Source organism: Crotalus tigris, unplaced genomic scaffold (genome assembly GCF_016545835.1).
Source record: "Crotalus tigris isolate CLP2741 ecotype Arizona unplaced genomic scaffold, ASM1654583v1 scf7180000017536.10889498, whole genome shotgun sequence".
Taxonomy (NCBI): domain Eukaryota; kingdom Metazoa; phylum Chordata; class Lepidosauria; order Squamata; family Viperidae; genus Crotalus; species Crotalus tigris.
Window position 1 is genome coordinate 2,059,502 of NW_024096460.1, and position 23,148 is coordinate 2,082,649.

Below are 23,148 nucleotides of genomic sequence, written 5' to 3' on the forward strand. Positions count from 1 at the left end.
CTCCCACTTATAGTACTTATGTACTTGAATTAGCTACAACTGTTACTATAAAGTCTAAAAGACTTCTTGTCCAATTTCTTTATCCAATACTTTTTGAAAAGCATCTCTCTAAGTTAGAAAGAAAATTGGAATCACACCAAAGCTAGTGAAGGATCCTTAGCTCTAGGTCAAACTTTTAACCTGGGTGAATCTCTTATGAGCAAAAAAAAAAAAAAGCATATTTGTCATTTGAGTTATCAAATTTGACTACAGACTCCACACAACCCTTTTTTTCCCCCATGGGTTCAATATCTCACTTTATGCAAATTTACTTCATTCAAGATTTTTGAGGAATCCTAGCATAAAGTGAAGGAAACTTCTTCTTTACAGGCTTGCAGATACATTAGAACAGGGGTGTCAAACTCAATTTCATTGAGGGCCTCATCAGCATTGCGGTTGCCCTTGGGGGGGGCAGGTGGATGTGGCCAGGGTGGGTGCGGCCTACTGGGTAGGTGTGGATGGAGTGGGTGCGGCCTACTGTGTGGGTGTGGATGGAGTGGGTGTGGCCTACTGGGTGGGCATGGCCAGCTCTACATTCTTCGCATCAAGGGTACCTATGGGGGCCTGGGCAGGAGTGGGACAGATCTGAGGGTCTCTGGCAGAATGGGGTGGGACCGGGACAAGTGCCAAGGCATGGTCCACTGGAGCAAATGTCAAGATGGCCACCACAAAATTGTACATTGGCTCCCAGCCGGCCTGGGCCAGGGCCAAGGCAGCGGGGACCGTTCCCTCACTGTTTCCAGGATGGCTTCGCGGGCCACATGAAACTGCATCCAGCCCCCGGGCCTTGTGTTTGACATGTCTGCATTAGAACAAACATGTACACTGTGAATCTTACTCAGGCTGATTTCACAAAGTAAATTTATTACAATGCTGTAACAATGAGTAAAACACAGACTATCATACACTTTGCAAAATATCAAAAATCTATCATGTATTTTTCAATTGCCCAAGTCACCAGGAATCAAAGGCACCAAATGTATGTATGAACTTACACACACATATATACACACACACATATACTAAAAATGGTAGTATCCATTTGTTGTGATGATTGGTGATTTGTTTCATAATTTTGTATTAACTTCATGTGTGAAAACGATGGTGTCATGGTTCCGACAGATGAAACCCTTCAAAAGAACTTTGAGGCATTGTTTACCTTAAAGAATCTTTTATTCAGGAAACAAAGTATTGGCACTACATAGTTGAACCCCAAAACTAAATTTTCCTCCCCTGGATACAAAATAACAAAGTACAATTCCCACCTCCAATAAACAGTCATAAATCACATTCCCCAATTGGCTTGAAGCGCAGGCTTCCTCCCCATATCTCCAGCCTGTCAAAACGCTATCAGTTCTGGGCCCAATGTCCTTGGGTTCCCATGGCTGAGTTATAGAGAAACAGCTGCATTTTCATCTGTTGTCAAAGCAAGAACATCCTATGTTAACAGCGTTGAACCTTCTCCTTAAGATTCCTGTTGAAATAACATGGTATTCACATTACTGTTGTACTCTGTGGGTCTATAGTAATAATTTCAGCAACTTCAAAATGGCAATATATGCTTGACAATGTCATGTTGGCATATGTATTTCCCTCCTCTCCTTGACTTCTTGTCCCATATCCATATCTCATATTGTAGTGGAAAACCACAATACTTACATCAGAAGACAAGACCACGAAGGACTGGAGAAAACAGGTTTTTTATTTGTACACAATGGTTCAGAGCATTAACATGACAGATTCTGAACCCTGAGCTATTCTCAGGGAGTAATTCTTATAGCATTAACCACCCACGCCTTAGCCATAGGGTGGCTCTTCTCTACCTTTGACACACTAAAACAGAGAAGTTTATATCTTGCAGCTACATAAGTAAAAAGGAGAAGTTCACACAAACGGTTGTCTTACCACACCTTTCTGCACGGGTGCTATCTTACAACATCTGTGACTTTTAGTTGACACTGGCCCTTCTTGTAAAATGGTTTCTACATAGCATGAACACATCTCTATAAAAGCTCTGTTGGAATTAATTCCCTGCCTTGAAAGAGCGGCGTTTGTATGCATGGGGAGAAAGGCGCCTGAATAAAAAGACACAACAAGTAATTTCAATGACTATATTTTACTTTCATTTACTTTGGGGTACAAAAAAATTTTTTTTTAGAGCTTTACTATCACTTTAAACTGGAAGAATATTTTTTTTCCACCTTTTCCTTTAAAAGACAGAGAAAAGGAAAAAAATCGTGTCTGGGAAAGATTTTGTAACCTACTGAGGATATCTTGTGGTAAAAAGTTAATATTGCAATTATCTGTTTTTCTTTGGAGATGAGGTGGGCTTGACCTTTAAACTATTCTTAAAGAGAAAAGATAAGCTGATCCAGCTGTGGGAAATTGTTGGGGTAATATTGTTTATATATAGCCTCCACTAAACGATAAAAGGGACTCTCTTCAATTATTACTAAAATGGAGAAACCTTATTTACAACTAAACTGTAAATTTATAGTGGAAAAAATTTATGAAGCTACTGAAGAAGTATGCACTAAAATGAAAGAGATTATTACAGAAATAAGAGCCAGAAGCCTTACTCCAAATTCTCCAAACTGATCTCCAGACCTCATCTGACTATGCTATAAATCAAAATATACCAGAAGAAGACTAAAGAGAAGACTAAAGAGGAATCTATTTTACCTTATAAGCACTCCATCCATATTCTCGAGGATCAGAAGAACCAAAGATTGAGACTGGAACTTTTGAAGCAACGAGGGTTTAATGACAAAAGAGCCACATGCCCATTACAGAGGACGGGGTGTTTTCTATTGACTCAAATGATATTACAAGCCACAAAGGGAGATTTACTTGCGGAGATAGAAGCTTAGTTATAGAAACCAGTCTGGCACAAAAAGAAAGCCAGAATAAGACTGAAAAGAGAAATTTAAAACTATATGTAATGGATTAAAAGGCACTGTAGAAATATGGATTGATTTAAGATTTAAGACTTAGAGTTAGAAGCGAGAGAAAAATTGGTAATTACTAGAAGATATATGTTAAATAGATTAAGGATGTAATTTTTGGAATAATAGGTTTATTTGTATGAAAACTATTTTGAAATGGAATGAATGAAAATGGAAGAGGTTTTATAGTGATTTGAATTGATTTAATAATTAATTGAGTACGTTAATTTAGTAAGATGATGCTTTGTGTAATAATATGGGTGTTTCTAGATATGATAACTATTTGGACGAGATTTGAATTTTGCCTAATGGACTGAAATGGTTTAAGGTTTGGTATTATTTTGTTTTGTTATAGAGATAGACTGATTGATGGATGGTATATGTATAGGGTAGAGTTATATTTTATTTCAATTAGGATAAATATTGAGTAGTGGAAGAAGAAATAAGAGAGATTTGTGATAAAATTAAGGATTTAGGAGCTTAAGAACTAGAATATATCTGGAAGGGATATCTGAAGTGATAATATGTTTATTTAAGGTTAAAGTGGATTATGGTAATTGTAAATTAATAAAGTTTAAAAACAGGATTAGGATTTATAGAATTTAACGTAGAAATGGATTGTTTTAAATATATTATATTATCTGAGGGAAATAGAGAGGGAATATTTAATGTATTTACTTGGGTTATTTTATATGGATTTATTGTTGGATATTTGACCACCCCAGCACCATGGTGTGTCCCGAGCATTTTGTTGTAAGAGTTAAAAAAACTAATAAAATTTGTTTTTTTAAAAAAAGAAGAAATGGCAAAGAACAAGATTTTTATGCAGTATGGATCAATTCCATGGAATTGCTTATTTAGGATATTTTCCAAAATATTAATGTATTAGAAAATGGACATTATTTAACATATATATTTGCATTTTAGTTTTTTTCCCCCTTACATATGTGTGTTTGTGTGCGTGTGCATGCAAGCATGCATACATATAGTGGTTTAAGTTAAAAGCAAAATATTTTGATTTCTAATTTTTTTGGTGACTTTGAAATATAGTTATAATTTTTAATAAATGTTTCCACCAGTTTAGGGATTTAATCAGAAGGTTGAAAATATGAAATAATTTGTCATATGCATTCATGTTTTACCAGTAGATGAACTGTGCCTTTTAGACATTCACTAGTGATTCTAAGTAACATTTGATATACTGTATATGAAAGGAGATCTCTAAATAGTATGTCTTTCCAATGTCTTTCCAAATAGCCAAAGCTACTTCAGGCATAACCATAAGCACAGATCTCCTCATGTTTTCTCAGTGGGCTTACTTAGATAAACAAAGGAATCTGCCATATAATGTTGAAATGGCTCCATTTTTTCCCCTTTACTTATATATTTTATCTGCCCCCCCCCCCTTAAAAAAAAACCTCATTACCTTTAAAAGAGGCTTAAAGCCAGCTTTGGAAAATATTCAGGAATAAAAAATTTCCTAATGCAACTGAGAATTTTTCTCTATGCACTATAAGAGTGATTTTTTTTACCAAAAATGTGACCAAAACCCCCTTCAGAAATTACATTGGAATTCAAGAAGAAACTCTCTGGCTGGGGATAATAGAAATTGCTTTCCAATGCCTATGAAAGGCACCAAGTTGGAAAAGGTTGAATGAAACAAAGAAAGACAAAACACATTTTCTGGTTTCACCCATTTATACCAAAGTATGATTCACTAAATAAATGGCAAATGACTATGTTCACATATGCTTATTTATTATCATAATAACACAAAACCATAAACCAAAATCAAACTACAATCTGGCTTGGCATGATGTGTGAATTTAATCATTATGCATACTAAATCTCCAAATGGTCTTCAAGGTGAACTCTAATTTGGACATCCCTCCAGAAGTATTATTCAGCTGAATAAAGCATAACATTCAAAGCAAAATAATCAGTTAAGCCTGGCAACAAAACCATTATTTTATTCAAAGGCAATGTATAAAAAGAAGATTACACATTAAATAACTTATAAAAAGAAGATTACACATTAAATAACTTATGAATGGCAGGCATTCACATTGTGTACTAGTAACTGCTGGCAGCTCACTTTGACCAAGATTTATTGATGCTTGAAATAGATTACCTTTAATTCACTGCCTGAGTGTGGATAAAAGGAGGGGGGGGGACCTTTTCCTAGCAATTCCATTAATGTTTTGCACCTGGCTGTGACAGACTGCCGGTTGAAAGAAACAGCACAAAGGACAAAAATGCTCACAAACTGAGCCATGCTTCTGTGGAAAGCTGTACATTAAAATGATTTATTCCAATATTCCAGTAATTTATTGACAAAGAGGCTGTAATCTGCTCAACAGACAATTTATTAATGGAGTGCCATAGTTAAAAGAGGGAGAGGGGATCCAATGTGTGCAAATATGCGCAAATGAACAGATAAATATAAATATGGGCAAATGTGGATTGGAATCCATTGAAATGTTATTACTGAGACTAGATTACAATAATTAAAATAATAAATACAAGGTTTGATGATAATCTAGCCTGAAAGACAAAATTACCAGAACAGGAAATGAGCAGCAAGCAACAAGAGAGCAGCTAAAGGAATTCAATACTGTGAATCTGAGCACCAATCAGATTGTTTTGCTTGTAGTAGCCCATCCTGCTTCTGTCATTACAACACTAGAATCTGAAAAAAAACACCTTTTCACCAACTCTTAGGAAGACAGCAGGATGATATGAAAGGAAGCAGACCAAGACCACTGACTGTGAAAAGAAACCCAATAAGCCAAACTATGCAGTGGTGGGATTCAAATATTTGAACAACCAGTTCTCTGTGTGGATGTCACTTCTGGAAGTCCGTTCTGGGCCTGGGCAACAAAAAATTAGCTACCGATTCTGCTGAACTGGTGCAAACCGGCTGAATCCCACCACTGAAACTATGTCTGGAAACAGAGAACTAGGCTGGTTCTTGCAGGCCAGTTAATCAGAATACTGGTTAGATACTGGAGTATGAAAATACCTGAAAGATATTAGGCTCAGAATATCTGAAGGAGACCCTTGTCCTATTTGAAATAACTCATAATATAATAAATTTGCCGTAGATGTCCTCAGCATAAATAGTTACTGTAAATTGAAAGGTTAAATTCAACATATTCTAAATGCTTCTTTACATTTAATCCAGCAATCTATCCCCGCCCCTTTGTCTCTAACTCAGAGAGAATTACCAGCATCACAAAAGGTACAGAAAGAGAATTTCACTTTTATTCATGACCGGTGGTGGTGGTGATGGTTTCCTTCCTCTCAAGTTTGTACCGTATGTGCATTATAATGCCATGCACTATTTGAGCATATAAGATTTAAGTGAATCTACTCTAGAAAAGTGGTGCTGATGAAGGTATCTCCACTCAAATGTGAAGTAATAGCTTCAGAAGAAGAGTTTCCTCGGGACCAAACTTTATGTTTGTGTGAACCTTGCTGAAAAAGATCTTATTCATGTATCTTCCTTCTTTAATATTACACCAAGCAGGTGAAAATAAGGGCAGCTCATCCACATTTTTACATTCAAGAACATCCAAATTTACAAGAAAGAAGAAAAATCAACTTCATTTCAATTTACCCTAAGGGAGATATTAAGTGAGCATAATAAAAATATACCCCAGACAAATTTATGTGTGCAGAAATAAGTTAGAGACTTAGTGTCAACTCTACAATGAACCTGGCTGCAGCCATTTTTCTCCTCATTCTAGGTTGCCACATAGAACGGAGGGAGAGGGGTTGTCCAGGTGCTTCACTAGTTAAAATAATCTTTTGTTTCATGGGAACCAAGGTCATCTACTGCTCCCGCAATCAAGGACTGGGCGTTGTATAAGAAAGGCCGCCAAATGAATATATTGGGGGATATAGTTGATGGCATAGTTTTATGGGTGGGATATTATACTTTGTAACTGGGTATATTTAGTTGGAAATTCAGACTTGGTTTCACTTTTGATCGTGCTGATACTTTGTAACTAATAAACATGTTCTTTGAGGAATTTCTAAGCCTCGGAGTTCTGCTTTATTTGTCTCTGTCAGAACCATGACACTTAGTTCCATAAATATTTAGAGATGCTACTCCAGCACCTGATATTGCTAACTGATACAAAAATCTTTTGAAGATTGCTATGCAATTATTCTTTCTGATAGCGTTTTGAAGGTTCTTTTACATAAGGAATTGGAATAGATTCCCACTTCTAATACATACTCAGAGTAGTGAAGATTATCTTTTGCAGAGTACAAATAAAATAGACGGCTGAGAAGTTACACAGTTTGATAAAGATCACTGTGTACCCTAACAATCAAGGAAAGGAACAAGAGGAAATACAAGCTTTTCTATTGGTAGCACTCCCATAAGAAACAAAAGTGAAGATGAGAAGGCATTATTAATCTACAGTTGTGACCTACATGGCTTGCAGCAATTCCATATTTCTGCCTAAAAACAATTTTGCACACATTTGCAGCAAAGAACATACTACCACAGAAATAGATAGAGAAGGCAACTCTCAAGAAGGAAAAGAAAGAAAGAAACAAGACTAGTATGTGAGAGAGAGAGAAACAAAAACAAGAGATGTAGAAGATATTCTACAGCATTAAAAGCCACTGGTTTTTAGGCCTTCCCAAAAGAAACAGGTATTGAGTTTTCAGAAAAACAAATACTATGGAACAAGAAACAGAGCCTTGTAGGGCAGAAAAGATGCAACTGCACCCTGCAGGAAGAAAAAGATGTGTCATAGTTTGTGACTCACTACTGCAAGTAACTAAAACAAGTACATGCCAATAAGTCTTAAAAATTCAAAAAGCATTCAGTCTGCCAAGGGCTTAGATTAGAAATTTGAACAAATTCCAAGAATTATCAATATATGACTTCATAGCTACATTTCTGGACTCTCTATATAATGTCCCTCGGTGACCTATGAATGTAATGGGGTTTCTTAAATCAGAAAAACCACTGGATCATAAAGTTCTTGGTGTTTATTTTCTATACACTAATGCTCAGCCAGTAGGTAATAAACAAGATGAATGTGAACTCCAAATATAGGATGGCAAATATGATATAATGCATATAATGGAGATCTCTTAGAATGATTCCCATGCCTGGAGTATAGAACTGAAAAATACAATTTGTTCCAAAGGAATGAAAATAATAGTAAGAGTCCCATTATGTGTTTCAAGTACTTTCCTCATTCAAAAATCCAAGTGGATTAACTTGGTGACGTCTTAAAGAACATCTTTAATACTTTAATACTTATTAAAATAAGTAACAAATAAAAGTGATACAGGTACAGAGTCTACTATTGGCTGCTTAGCCAAGGAAAAAATGTAGGTACTGTATTTTCTCAAAGCAAATTGCAGAATTTTCACAAAAACATGCAGCAATAGAGATGGAATATCTTAATTTACTCCAGTATCTGTTAAAAGACAAATTCTTCTGTGCTTGGTCCTTCAGGAAAAGTTTATGAATCACCTTACTAACAAACTTTGCCCTGGAAAAATAAAGTGAGGCAAAGAAAAACTGCCATTCTCAACTTCATACTAACCAATTGGAAGGAAGAAGTAGACATGGCAGAAATATTGGGGGAATCAAATCTAATACAATCTAATTGTGCTTTTATAATCTAAAAGTTTTTAATATTCATATTAATTTGTACGCATTGTTCTTAACTTTGTTATGTAGCACCCAGAATGATTTGATTATGACATTTTATTTTATTTTATTAAATTTATTTGCTGCCCTTCTCATTTCAAAGTGATTCTTGGTGGCCTACAATATTAAAAACATTAAAATAATAAAAGAGATAGGTAGGTAGGTAGGTAGGTAGGTAGGTAGGTAGGTAGGTAGGTAGGTAGGAAGATAAATAGATAGATAGATAGATAGATAGATAGATAGATAGATAGATAGATAGATAGATAGATAAATAGATAGATAGATAATAAAGATAGAGATAGATAGACTTAGACGTATATACCTATACTTGAAAGTGCTTTACAGCCCTCTCTAAGCAGTTTACACAGTCAGCATATTGCCCCCAACAATCTCGGTTCTCGTTTTATCGACCTTGGAAGAATGGAAGGCTGAATCGATCTTGAACTGATCAGGATCAAATTCCTGACAATGGAAATGCAGAGTTAGCCTGCAATACTTCATTCTAACCACTGCATCACTGCAGCAGGGTCAGCAATTCCGTTAAGTAAATGATTTTTTTCCTAGCACTGTGCAACTGTCCTCTGCAAGGATCGCATGATCCCAGAAAAAGACAAAACTGAGTTGCAGAGGGATACTACTCTCACATCCCTCCATTCTCCAAAGCAGGGCCAGCTCAAGAGTAGATAGATCCCCCAGGCTAGAGGTCCCCAACCTTTTGGGCACCAAGGATCGGTTCTGTGGAGAGAGGTTTTTTCCGTGGACCAGAGGGTATGTGCTTTTGTATGCTGCCTGCATCCCACAGATGGGGCTTTACTTGTCTGTGTAGACTGGTTGCTGCATGCCTGGTACTGGTCCACTGACCGGGGGCTGGGGACCATTGCTCTAGGCTACATTTAATGATGGCACCATGTCCATCAAGATTTGCATTTTTAGAATGATTTGGAAGGAGAAGCAGAATTAGTGCCCCTTACGTTTTGACACCCTAGCTAATGACTACTCAACCTTATCCTAAAGCCAGTCATGTTTCAAAGTATTTCTTTGCCTTAAAACCCCAAAGTAATCTTACTGAGTTTGATTTAGCAATGTAATATGATTGAAAAACCAAAAGAAAATGCAATTTTAGGCTCCATCTACAGAAGCATCATGGTCAAATCATTGGAAATAATAGCTCCATATTACTATGTGTCAATCAAAACCCATCCTTTGAATTGTATCTAGTTCTGGGTATTACACTGTAAGAACAATTCAGGCAAATGGAATAAATTCGGAGGAAGGTACTAAAGATGTTCCCATTGTAAAATTAGTGCAATTTTCAATTTAGTTTATTCTTAGCCCACTCCCAGTCAATCTCTATGTCCTGACCAGAGCAAGCACACACATCACTCAGTTCAACTAACAAAAATGTAGCTTGATGTTTACTATGAACACTTCTGAAAGTATCTTGGGCTCTTGACATCTATTCCTGAGTATTGAGCTCTGGTGAAGGGGAGGTGGTGAGGACGAAAGAAGAATATTCCATTATTCATATCACTTAGAAAGAACTGCTGTCCTCTAAATACAGCCCTTGAGACTATATCCAAATTACTTACACAGTCCTAAACCTGATCATTGATGCACAACTTCCTTTGATTCTCCTTTCTTATTTTTCTTTATATTTAAATGGATTTAGGCTGAACAGCTATTCAAACAGAGGAGTCCATTTTATAAACTAGCCCTGCCCTCTCAAACTGATTACAGCAATGCACATCTCATCTGTCCAAGACAGTCGTGTCCAAGACAGTTGATATTTCCCCTGAAAAAAGTTGCCTCCTGGATACAGCCTCTATATTTTAATAATCATAAGTTTGTGCCATTTAGAAAATGCCTTTGTATTTCCTTCTAAGCACATGGGTATGTTTTCCTTTAGTTACCAATTTGATTCAGACATCTTGAAAATATTTGTGGACACTTTTTTAACCATAATGCTGGGGCAGTACCAAATCCATACTCACTTGAACATTGATGTGGTTACTAGCTAGGAGGCATACAGGATGTCATGGTTTCCCCCCCCCCCTCAATTTCATTGCTCAAAATGTTGTTTACTTCAGAGTTTTTCCAAAACAAAAATGAGGAAAATAGGAAGGCAACTGGCAAATAAGGCAGTGCAAACTGGCACAGCTGTATGCAACTGTGTTTCAGCATCTCCAGTAAAATTGTATGTTTTTATGAATCTGCAAGGGAACAAAAGCTGACACAACTTCTATCTAGTACAAAATAAATACCGTATATTCCGGCGTATAAGGCGACCCAGCGTATAAGATGACCCCCGTCTTTGGCGCCAGGTTGCATGCCTAGAAAGTTGTCTTATACACCGGAAGCTACCGTAATTTCCAGTGTATAAGACGACTTGGCATATAAGATGACCCCCGACTTCGGCGCCAATTTTACCACTTGCGAAAGTTGTCTTATACACCAGAAAGTATGGTACATTCTTTTTGCATTTTAAATAGGTACTTATGTTGTTTATAGATTAAAAAAAGAAAATAATGAATATAGTATAGCAGGTTCAAAACCTGGATACTGCCTCAGACTGTATTTTGTAACTCCTTTCTAGACAAACAAAATAGCTTACAAAGGTTTCCTCAGACTGCTAAGAGTCTCTATATTCGTTTTTGGAATGGTCTTTCTCACTCTTGCTTAAAAAGGTGCCCAAATCTTTGTACCTGACATATAATAGCCATCTATTCATATTTGCCAAAAAATCAACTTTGTACATCTGTCTTTTTATGTAAGGATTCATTGAAACATACAATTTCATCAGAAGCTGCTAAACAGAATACATTTATATTCTGATGTGCACTCTAAGCCATGTTACAAAAAGTTCCAATGTTTGATTTCTGGCCCAGTAATATCTCCTTAATGAATGAAGGGGATAATGACCAAGCTTCCAGACAGCTCATTATGATTACATTTATACCATGAAAAACTGCAGCTCATTCAAGGCTACATTTTTACTATGAAAAATTTGCTTCAAAATCCTCAGACACACAGCTTACTGTCTTCACATTCACATCAGTTTCTCTTTTGCTAAAGGACAAAGGGGAAAGCAATGAAGCTATGCAAAGTTAATCCTTCTTTTTTTAAAAAAAATCCATCTCTTCCCACATTTTCATTTCTGCTTTGAAGGCAGTTCATCTCCTTGCTGACAACAGGACTGGAATCTGCTGCTCCCATTCTCCTATGCTGCCTGGCTGATTTTTATATGTGAAGCAACTCTGCCACATGGTTAAAGCAATGAAGTGGTTTTTTCCTATGATAGCATTGTCTAATGACTGTTACATTCTAGCCATCTTAGTTGGCTTACTATGATTATCTTCCTCTAAAGGAATCTTATTCCATTTTGGAAAAACCAAAACAGGCAAAGTAGTTAATATTATTGGGTGTGCATGAACTTCTAATGAATTTTAATTGTATAGTGATATTTTAAAAAAAATCCTGGAGGTATATTGTGTCTGTTATTCTTAGGCAATTTGCCTTGTCCTACTGTCAGCTCAAGTCCATCCATGGACAGAAAGTAGAATGTTTAAAACAGGCTCTTATGACTTTTCTGATTCACTTTTCATTCTGATTTTTTTTTTTTTTTTTTTTTTGCTTCTTAGCTGTACTGTAGTTTGATTCTGCTCTTGGTCTCAATGGTTTTTTTAATGTTTCATTATAAATTACCTTGGGAACTATATAAAAGTTCAGATAAACAAATAAAATGTAAATATTAATAGGTTTACTCAACTGTAATATACTATTATATTCTTGTATTTGTGTTTGCCCAGCTCTGTGTAGTCTAGGACTCTGAAAATATGGAAACCTGATATGGTTATTAATTTAAGAGGAGATTGTATAGGGAGATGCAATGAAATGTGAATCAAATTTTCCTACAAATCTCTGAATTAATGAAACTTCAAAGGCATTTAGGTTGATATCTGACCTGCTTCAGATGTTGTTGCAGATCAGATGAATTTAGTTTAAGACATTGCTAGTCACTAGCACTGGTACTAGCACTATGGGTAATGAAACATCTACAAGAAAATACAAGAAAATAACCAAGCTCAGAGAGCAACAAGGACCCCTCTTTTCAAATATTTGAGCTACAAATATTCTTTTTAATTGGAATTTAGTATAGGAATCTCAAGCATAACTTGGTACTCATGTTTTTTTTTTTTCCCCTGCTATGGGAAATGTGGAGTGGAACAAATGTGTTAGGTACGTTGTTATGGCTTCTAAAGGGTTTCTATGCATGCTTCTCCAGTGCTTGCAACCTCATGGGTATGCTTGGATCTATGCAATGCTTCTCTACATCTGTCTGGAAGCTTTCTAAGACGTCTGAAAAGCAAAACATAGTATACAAAAGGAGCAATATTCTGGTCTAAGAAGTCAAGAATCTGCGCCTCAGATTAAGCCAGGATACAAAGTCAGAGACTCCAAAGCAAAATACTTATGTCCACATTCTAGCTGAAACCTTTTAAAATTGTCATTGTGGTCTTTTCAAGTTGACTTTACTACACACTATATATTAAACATGAGCCTGTCCGTTCCTTGCACCTTTCAAGTCCAGTTGGGAAGGATTGCTCATATTTGAGCTGCCTTGAACTGAAACAGATAAAACGATGCTAGACAAGTTGTGGAGCTCCCATGGATGAAGAGCTCTATTACCTCTTTTTAAACATTAGGCAAGTCACTTATAAAATGCTTCTCTGAGGTTCTTGCTTACTTATTACATTTGCATCTCTGAGATAATTTCTTATTTAACTGCATTAAATATGCTGCCAAATATATATGTGTCAATAACAGTTATGTATAAGCAACACAACCAGATTCAAATAGATTGCTCATTTGTCATTGCTAGAATCAGTTATTTATAGGAGCTCTAGAAATGCTGAAGCAGATGGACGCCTGTTCCTCCTGATTCTAGGTGCAAACATATATCATTCTGCATTTTGCTTGCTGTTTCTGCAACTATACTCCTGAATGCTTCATTAGCCATCCTGAGCTCATTCTCTATTGTGACTCTGCCAGTGCAATTTTCTGTTGTTTCTCCCTGCCCATAATGCTTTACTGGAAATACGTGGGCTTATGCAAAGAATTACCAGAAAATCTAATAACCTGGAGATGGTATTAATCCTTTCACTCATGCAGTACCACTTAATGGTGGTTAACAAGCACAGAACCCTGCTAAAAATCACAAGCTACTTGAAGCTGGATGTGGATCAATGAGCTGTGGCAGCCTCTTTTTTGCAGTTGCCCAATCCTGCATAGTTCCTTATAATAGCTCCCAGAAGAATGCATAAAGCTGTCCAGCAAACATACAGCTTCTTTTTGATAATCCCCAGTTTTCCCATTTTCTGAAGAAGCAAGCCTCTTAAAGGAAAGGTATAGAAGATCAAGCAAATAGTGCCTTATGTTTGAATTGGGCTTTTCAATCCAGCTAAATGTGCCTTATTGAAAAAACTGTGGTTAAGTAAATCATGGTCTAGTATACTCCGTGAATCTAAACAATGACTAGTGATGAATAAATTCTGCTGCCATATTGAATCCTATACAGGCAGTCCTCGACTTACAACCACAACTGAGCCCCAGATTTCTGTTGCTAAATGAGACAGTTGCTAAGAGAGTTTTGCCCTGTTTTACAACTCTTTTTTCCACCCTTGTTAAGTGAATTATTGCAGTTGTTAAGTTAGTAACATGGTTGTTAAGTGAATGTGGCTTCCCCATTGATTTTGCTTGTCAGAAGCTGGCAAAAGGTGATCATATGACCCTGGGGCACTGCGAGCACCATAAATGTGAGTCAGTTGCCATGCACCTCAATGTTGATCATGTGACCATGGGGATGCTGCAATGGTCGTAAGTGTTATAAGTAACTTTTTTCAGTACCATTGCAACTTTGAACGGTCACTGTTGTAATTTGAGGACTACCTGTACTGGAAAATTACAAACACCAACAATATTAACACTAGTTTTATTTACGCTGATATATTGATTGAATTCTACCATTTTATGGTTTCGAAATCAACATTTTCTCTCGGACAGAAGTCCCAAGGAGGAAAGCCAAGGCCCTCAGCCACTCTGTCAAACAAACAAATGCATTGTTTTATTAAACTGGATTCTTAATTCCCTCGTCTATTTCAAACATCACTGATCTAAATATTAGTGCTTTGATAGGTAAGAACAATTGTTTTAAATTTCAAATTTGATTGCCAGTGTGTTGGCACCCAAAGAGTTGCTTCATAACAACAGGGTTCACATAACTTAAGGTAAAATGTAGTCAGTTACAATTCATGATTTACCGTATCCTACAAAGCCATCCAGTATAGTTGTTTATCACATATTAACATGGATAAACCCAGTCAATGGGCATAATTTAGGAATTCATTTTTTTGTTAACTATTTCTTTATTTGCAGGACTTATATGGCTGCCTATCTCATACAATGATTCTAGACAGCACACACAATCCATAACAACAAAGATAAAAACAAAAGGTCCCCCCAGGTGCCAGATCCAACAGCTGCCCAGCTGAATCCCCAGCATAACCCAATGCTTGGGGGGAAGAGCCAGGTCTTCACAGGCTTAAATAGTTAACCCACTTAGCCATGTGTTAAATAATAATCCTTCTGCTAAGTCTAATAAAGCTATATTAAAAAACAGATTTAACATATGCTCTATTAGACTTAGTAGAGGGATTACTTCTGGCCAGAGCCCAAAATTGAATGATAGGTGGATTCTAACACTGGCATATCTTATCCTATATGTTGGTTTTGATATACATCATTAAGTAAATAAAGAGGAACGTCTATACCAAAGAAATTCAGAAGTCATTCTTTGTATTTTTTTTTCCTTCTTCTCTCTTTTCTTTTTTTTCTTCTGTGAGTTTTTTCTTTTTCCAAATCTTCTCTTTCTGTTTATTTCTATTTTAACTTTGCATTTTCTTTAGCTATTATGTCAAATAGCTTTCACCAAATGTAAAGCTGTATCTACACATGAGCTGGGCAAACAGTTCCCCAATCTTTTTTCTAAAACTATTCTATCCCAGTTTGTCTCCGATAATTTTTGTAATGATAGGAGGATGGATGAAGTCTGTCTATTCTGCATCTTCTTCATTGAAAAGCAAAGTCAGACTAATCTAAGCATCAGTATATTATTCTGTCTCTATTCTACTGCTTCCCATATCCATTACATGTCACAAAAATAAATGAATGCAAAGGTAATCTTCATTTGAATATCTGAGTGAAACAAGGCAGTTTCAACAGATGGGCAGCTATGCTCCAACAGGACCATTGTTTTAAAGGACAGAAGCTCACTTGCACATCACAGCTGTTTAAAGCTGATGAAGTTCCTGCCTTTGGAAAATCATTTTCGCTGGTTTCCCCCCCCCCCACCCCGATAATTAGCAGTGTTAATACACTGAGCTCGCAGGGGTTGGAGTGGTGGTGGGGAGAATCTGTAAAAACACCCTTGTCATCAGCTGCACACAAGAGGCATAGTGTCACCAAGCCAAGCTGTTCACCAACTCATCGCTGGCATAAGTCAACCGGACCATTAACAGAGAGTTCTTATCTCAGGACAGCAGAGTGAGCTGTGGTTTAATTGCTGGTTATGTTAATGAGTCTAATTTGCAACTTCAGATGGTTTGCCATTGGTTTGTTTGGAAGCAGAGATGAAAGCTACTAAGATCGCTAAAACCATGACAAACAAAAATGGGTACAAAAGGGCATGGAAAAAAAAATCTTTCAGCAAGAGTTATATTTTATTTATCAGTTTTACATCCCGCCTTTTTTTCTATAAGAGTTCGACATGAAGTATATAACGCAACCTTTTTCTATTTCCCCCCCCCCCCACAACAGTAATTGACCCATAACTGATGCTACTGTACTTCAAAATCTGGCTTTCCTCACTCATAGTCCAGCACTTTCTCCACTGTGGTGTACTGGATTGGGTCTCATGTATTAGCACCTCAACTGACTAACAGGTTTTCATTATGGTTCTCTTAGATATACTCAAATCAGTAGAAGAAAAATAAAAAAGAATAAGAGAAAAGAAAAAGGCAGTAGAAACAAATGGAATAACCATAAGAAGAAAGATTCAGTTTTTACCCTCAGGTCCAGACTGAAGATATCCCATAATCTCATTTTATTTGTTTACTTATTGGTTAACTGTATATGGCTGCCATCTCACACAAATTGACTTAGCTCAACATACTTTCAGGTACCAGGCACTTTCAAGCAATATTTTTAAAGGTTATCAAGATTTAGGCATCTTCACTCAAAAATTTCTAAATTATTGGCAAGCTAACATAACATCTGTGGAATTTCAGTAAAGAACATAAGCACTGATTATTTTTTCATTTTAAAACGTTATTTGAAGTATTCTTCATTTACTTTTGGATTCCACCAAGGGCATTAAGGGGATCAAAAATGTCAAAACAATAGTTATGTCTTAATGATGAAGCCCTCTTTTTATGTGACTGATGTATGAGAAAGGCTTTAAGTATTAAATCATAGCTATCATATTACTTTATTGATACACACATACCATGGATATCCCTAATTGCACAAATGAAACCTTGGAGAATAATTCTATGCCCTTTAGTGACCATAAGTGCCTGATTTATCGAAGATAGCTGCCTGCTTGAAATGTTCTAAGCAAAATGTTTGATTCTCCTTATGAGTAAAGTTGCCAGGCTTACCTTACTCAGATACTAAGCAACACTGAATATTTTCATTTTTTAAATAACTTCCCAAAATGATGCTAGATTAGGGACATTATAGGTAAATCTTATGAACTGTTTGATTTAGCCCAGTAAGGACAAAGTCAACATTCAGCAAGAAGCTTGGATAATAAAAGTGGTGTACGTCTTCTGGGAACTAATTGATAAGAGAGTTCTATAATATTTATGAACTATTAAATTATAAGGCAAATAGAAATCAATCAAAAAACCATGGTTTGGGTTTTTATTAATATTGTTAATTCAACGTTATGACTTTAAGCTGCAAATTCTAATTTCCCAATTACTTTTATTGTTCTGTTGTCTTGAACTGTGTTGCTTACAGAAAAAAGGTTGGGGTTTTGCATTGCTTTGGTTTATTTAGAACAGGCATGTCAAACTGCCAGCTCACAGGCTGGATGCATCATACTGAAACCGTGCCCACCCCATTGCTGGCAATGGGGACAAAGTCACGATACATCGCACGACATCACGTGATGTCGTGAGTTTGAAATGCCTGATTTAGACTGTCTTTTTTTTTTTCAACTATGTCTGGAATTGACAATAGGGATATTGAAGTGATGGATAGCTTCTGAATTTAGGATTGTATATAAAAATTAACAAGGTGCTAGCAATTTAAAAATGCACTGCACACTAGCACTAGAGAGTAGAAATATTCAGATATCATGATATGTCTTCACCTACAAAGATCAGAATTGCAAGCTAATGGCTTTCCATGTGAAAATCTATGGAACAAAAATTAGACTTTGAAGAAGCAGGATAGCAAGAATATTGATGTTTTTGAATGTTGTGTTGGAGAAGACTGCTAAAAAGATCATGGAGAGCCAAGGAAAAATAGAAATGGATACACAAATCATCCCAGAATCACTTAAGGCATAAATGACCAGGCTCAAATGACCATACTTTGGATACATTATATAAAGACCTATCTCTCTGAAGAAGTCTACAAAGCTGGAAAAGTAGAAGGAAAAAGGATAATCAATAGCAAGGTGGATGGACTCAATTACAGGGAAGATGGTTGCACTGTTGGAAAACCTGAATGTCCATGTTGGGAAATCAATCTATGTGGTTGCTGACACACAATCAACCCAACCATGTATTGTGGTGAATAATTTATATAAAACTTTGTAAGATTCATTCAAATGTAGCCCTATAGAATCCACATAGGGAGCAACTGCATAAACCAAGGCCAGATCTAGACTTTGAAAAGGTAGAAATGAATCAAGACAGATCAGGAAAAGACTAGAATGCAAAATGGATAGGTTGCATATCTGGCAAATGAGGCATTCATGATGCCTGTCAAACCAATCTAGAGGTTACAGGCTGATAACACACAAAGGAGAAGAAGCAAAAGAAGACAGACCTGTTCATGCAAACAGAACAGAGTCAATCCAAACACACATTGCTGACTTGTCAGACTGCTGTACTGTTCTGTTTTCATTGTCAGGGCCTACTTCAAGACTGAGTGTGCTGAGAAATCCAGTCCTGGTGAATTTAACTGAAAGCAGCAGGGCAGAAGGGCAGAATGATTCCTTTGCAAAAATTGCAATCATCAGATTTAGGTCTCTGCTTTATCCATTGAAAAAGAGGGCTGTAATCTGTATCTCTTCCAGGCCAAAAAAAGCAGTATTCAGATGAATGAATTTATTTTAATTAGCATTATTTCTGGAACATTTCAGACCATAGCCTTGCTGCGGTTCATAACTACTGCTGGAACATTTCAGACCATAGCCTTGCTGCGGTTCATAACTACTGCTGGGTAATATTACTGAACGATGTTATCTCTACTTTCCATTCCCTATAGTAATATTATTTTTATTTATTTATGTATTTATATTTCACATGTATATCCTAGTTCTTAACTTCTAAAAAGTTTGGAAGAGGTGCATTTTTTTTCTAATATATTTTATTGATTTTTTAAAAAACATAAACCACTTAATAATTGGTGAACAGTGTGTTGCCTGGGTTACATTTGTAAAGCAATCATTAACAATTGATTTCTATAATCCATAATCCACATAATGGTTTTAGTTGATTTCCTCTTTTCCCAAAATATCCTCTTTTGCAAACATTGAGTTAATACAATTTTTATTGTTTGGATAGATAACAATTAAATATATAATTTTTCCCAATATTCCTAAAAATAATAATCGCATCAATATAATATTTCTTTTCTACCCAATCATTCTGGTTGCCTTATCATAGATCCTGTTACAGTCCTTATTTTAATTTGTTTCTCCCACTAAATTCTAGGTATTCTTACTGGTTAAGATTTTCTCAAAAATTAATTACATTTAAAAATTTAACTCTATTTTTCCATATGAAACATCTCACAGTTTTACATTTAAGGAATAGATAAAACAATAAAAAAGAAAGAAAGGACAGCAAGAGTAAAAAAAACATAAAAAATAACATACTACTTAAAATATATATCCCTCCTAAGCTAATATATATTTATTTCCTTAATTTCTTATTCTTTTTAACCGTAATTAAAAATATGTTTAATCTTTAAACATTCAATTTAATACATCTAGTCATCTAGTCCGTTAACTCTTATTCAAAACATTTTATCCATTATAATTTTCTTAACTTTTCTTAAATTCAATCACATTTAAGTATCTAAAACATTTATCTAAGTCATTTCAATTTTTTTATATTACTCATATTAAGAAAGAGAACAAAAAAGGGGGGGAAAGCATATTATATTATTTAGGGAATTCATTCCTCTTAGAATGACATATATATTCCAAAACTTTTCTATTTCTTTAACCATATTCAAACAAATGTTTCTTTTTTAAGTATTCTCTCTGGTAAGTCCCATCATCTATTTTCTTGGTTTCCACTTTAGTCTTTTTTCTTTGCCCAGTATCTTTCTTAATCAATGTATTTTGCTGAATGAAAATTTTTTTCCGTATGTTTGTAAATGTTGCTGTAGATATAAAAAGTAAATCAGGTGAAATGTCTTTGTACGGGGCTTCTGCCTTTCCACGTTTGTTGAAAATCTTTTTCTTTCTCTCCGCTTCTCTTATCATTTCCTTTTTCTCCAATGTTCCTGACATCTCTACAGTCCATTTTATCCAATCTGTTTTCTTATCCTCAGATTTATCTTGTAGTCTTAAGGAATAAGTTGTTTTTTCCAATTCTTGCGAATTTTTTTCCACTAGGATTAAATCGTGTTTCCTTGTTTTGTTAAGTTCCATCTTTAAGTCTCTATTCTCAAACATTTATCTGTTTTATCCGCTCCTTCTCTTTGTTGTTTTCTGGGAATATTTTGTTGTAGAGTTAACTTAGAAATAGATTGATTTATATTTTCAAAGTTATTTTGGATTTCTTTGTGGTTTAAAATCATTGTTGTTTGAATTAATTGCAGTATACTATATATCTCCTCCTGTGAAATATTTATGTTTTCTTGATATGTTCTTTCTACATGTCTCTGATCCATGATGGCCAGGAATTTGAATTTTTCTCTTCCTTTTTTTCCTCTGCAAATAGCTTTAGAGTCCCAATTAAATATTTGTAATCCAAATAGTTCAAAAAATATTTTTTTCTAAAATTTTTGTCACAGCTGTTCTTTGTTGTTAAAATTTTGAAGGTCACAAACACAAATTAGTTTTTCCCAGGTTTTGCCAAATCTTATATTAAAGTCATAGCTGTCATAGTCTTCATCCACCACTAGGTGTCAGCAACTATTTGTTTTTCAATTTCATATATTTTGATCCTTCATAAAAAGATTAATTCACCACTTCCGTTAGTATAAGGGTAGGCCATTTCAGGGATATTTTGCTTCTTGGGGATCTTTTAGAAAAGAGAAGATCGAATTCCTCATCTAATTTCAAGCACGCTGTTCACAGTTGTGCTGGTTAGTGCTTTTGGACTTCAGTTGTTAGTAGCTTGGGCTGGTCAATGCAATACGGCCAGCCTTTCTCCTTTTGGGTTAGAAGGTCTTCCCCAAGTCGAACGGAATGGCTACCGCCATTCCAGAATTGCTGGAGCACCCTACTTTCTTCATCGCCTCTCCGGGGCGACTTAGACCCATTAAGGGTCCCCAGGCAGGGCGAAATTAGCTGCGGGGGTGCGGAGAATCCGCAAGCCTGTGACCGGTCGCTACTGTGCAAAACCGGAAGTCCAGAACAGGTGCATTTAACAGCAGAGCTTACGATTTGTCATCTTGCAGCTCTCTGGGGTTTTCATTGTCGCATTCTTTGTGCTAATGCGTTCCAAATGAGAACAGTCCATCATGATTCTGGGGCCATAAAGAGCAGAAGGAAATCTTTATTAAGGATTCCTGTTGCACCCCACCCATGCTTTAAACTAGCTTTCCACAACAACCATACCATTTTCAAATGAGTTAAAAGCATCACGTAGCCCTCAAGTTTAGTTAAGATAAGGCAAAGTTGGCAAAATGTTGCTGTAATTCTGTTTCTGAGAAATATCTGCAGGATTGTTCTATGAAATGTACAGGAGCCTTGCAGGGCTTTCAGCAATGAGTATGGTGATCTTGCTGTTTAATATCGTAAATATTTGTCAGTAACATTACCTTTCCTCCTGCTTGGTAGAATGCAGACATCAACTGGCATGCCAAATAATCTGGAAAGGGAAGGAAAGGAAAGGAAAGGAAAGGAAAGGAAAGGAAAGGAAAGGAAAGGAAAGGAAGAAAAATACAAAGAATCCACCTTGTAAGAAAGCAATTTTCTACCTTTATCACAAGTGTAAAAAATTTCATCCCTCTTAGTTAACAAATATAAAACTATAACACAGCATGGCTGGCTGATGAATTCTGGGAGTTGAAGTCCACAAGTCATAAAAGGGTCAAGTTTGAAGACCCCTGCTCTAAAATATAAAAATTCAACTTTCCTCATCTTAGCTCTAAGCACAATCCCATTTAAGATGCATAAAAAGATCCCAATATTTTAGTATAAACATATTAAGCATAAATCTTAAATATGCGACACAACCCATTCCAAATGCCAACCATTCCAGAAATAACTGTCCCAAATAGCAACCCGTCCCATTCAAATAAACATTCTACATCTCAGCTCTAAATTATTCACTAATATAAAGAAACTTAACTCAACAGAACCATTTTGAAAAAAAACACACAAGCCCCCCCCACACACACAATTAGATACTAAGCGTTTAAATACCAAACAATTAGGATAGAAGAAATTGCTATAAAGCAAAAAGTTTAAACACCAAATAAGCAAATCCAGTATGTCACATTTTTCCAATCAAAATATCTGTAAATCCAAAGACAACCAACAGAATAACAAGCCCCATTTTAATCATGGTAAAAAAAAAAAATCAAATGTATCTTCATTTTTTTTTCCAGAACAATCTTTCCATTCCAATAGTTGTTGATCCTTGTTACAATTTCTTTCATACTTTCATACTTAGTCTCTTTTGTAAATCAACAAAAAAGAACTACGTACTTCCATCACTCTCTGGAATTATATTTTTACTTGCTTCATAATTTTTAAGACTTCATAGTTTTCTGTTTGCATTTAATGGCAGGTTCTTATCCATGATTTCATTCACACTGTTCTCAAGTAGAATTTGAGGGAGACCCAGGGCCCTAACACAATGATGTTCTAGTCTTGGCAAACTGTTTTTTTTTTCCTGGCAAAGCAGGGGGAAATGTTAACATCTTAGCTCTAATTGGATTGAAAATACTGAGACTGAAGCATCTCATGAAAAATTAAACTTCCATTTATTCATTTTTAATAGAACT

General features: G+C 35.8%; 1 long non-coding RNA gene across 2 annotated transcripts in view; it reads right to left on the bottom strand.

The window, feature by feature from the left end:
• Positions 1-1,257: 1,257 nt before the first annotated feature.
• LOC120312734 overlaps positions 1,258-23,148 on the bottom strand; it is a 42,118-nt gene continuing 20,227 nt past the window's right edge. Inside the window, exons 3-4 of one of the 2 annotated variants that reach the window (XR_005558064.1) lie at positions 21,958-22,007; positions 21,253-21,663 (exon numbers count right to left, since the gene is read on the bottom strand). This is a non-coding gene — a long non-coding RNA (uncharacterized LOC120312734). Of the gene's footprint in view, positions 1,514-21,252; positions 21,664-21,957; positions 22,008-23,148 lie in introns of those variants that run through there. The other variant, XR_005557992.1, reaches the window with a different exon arrangement.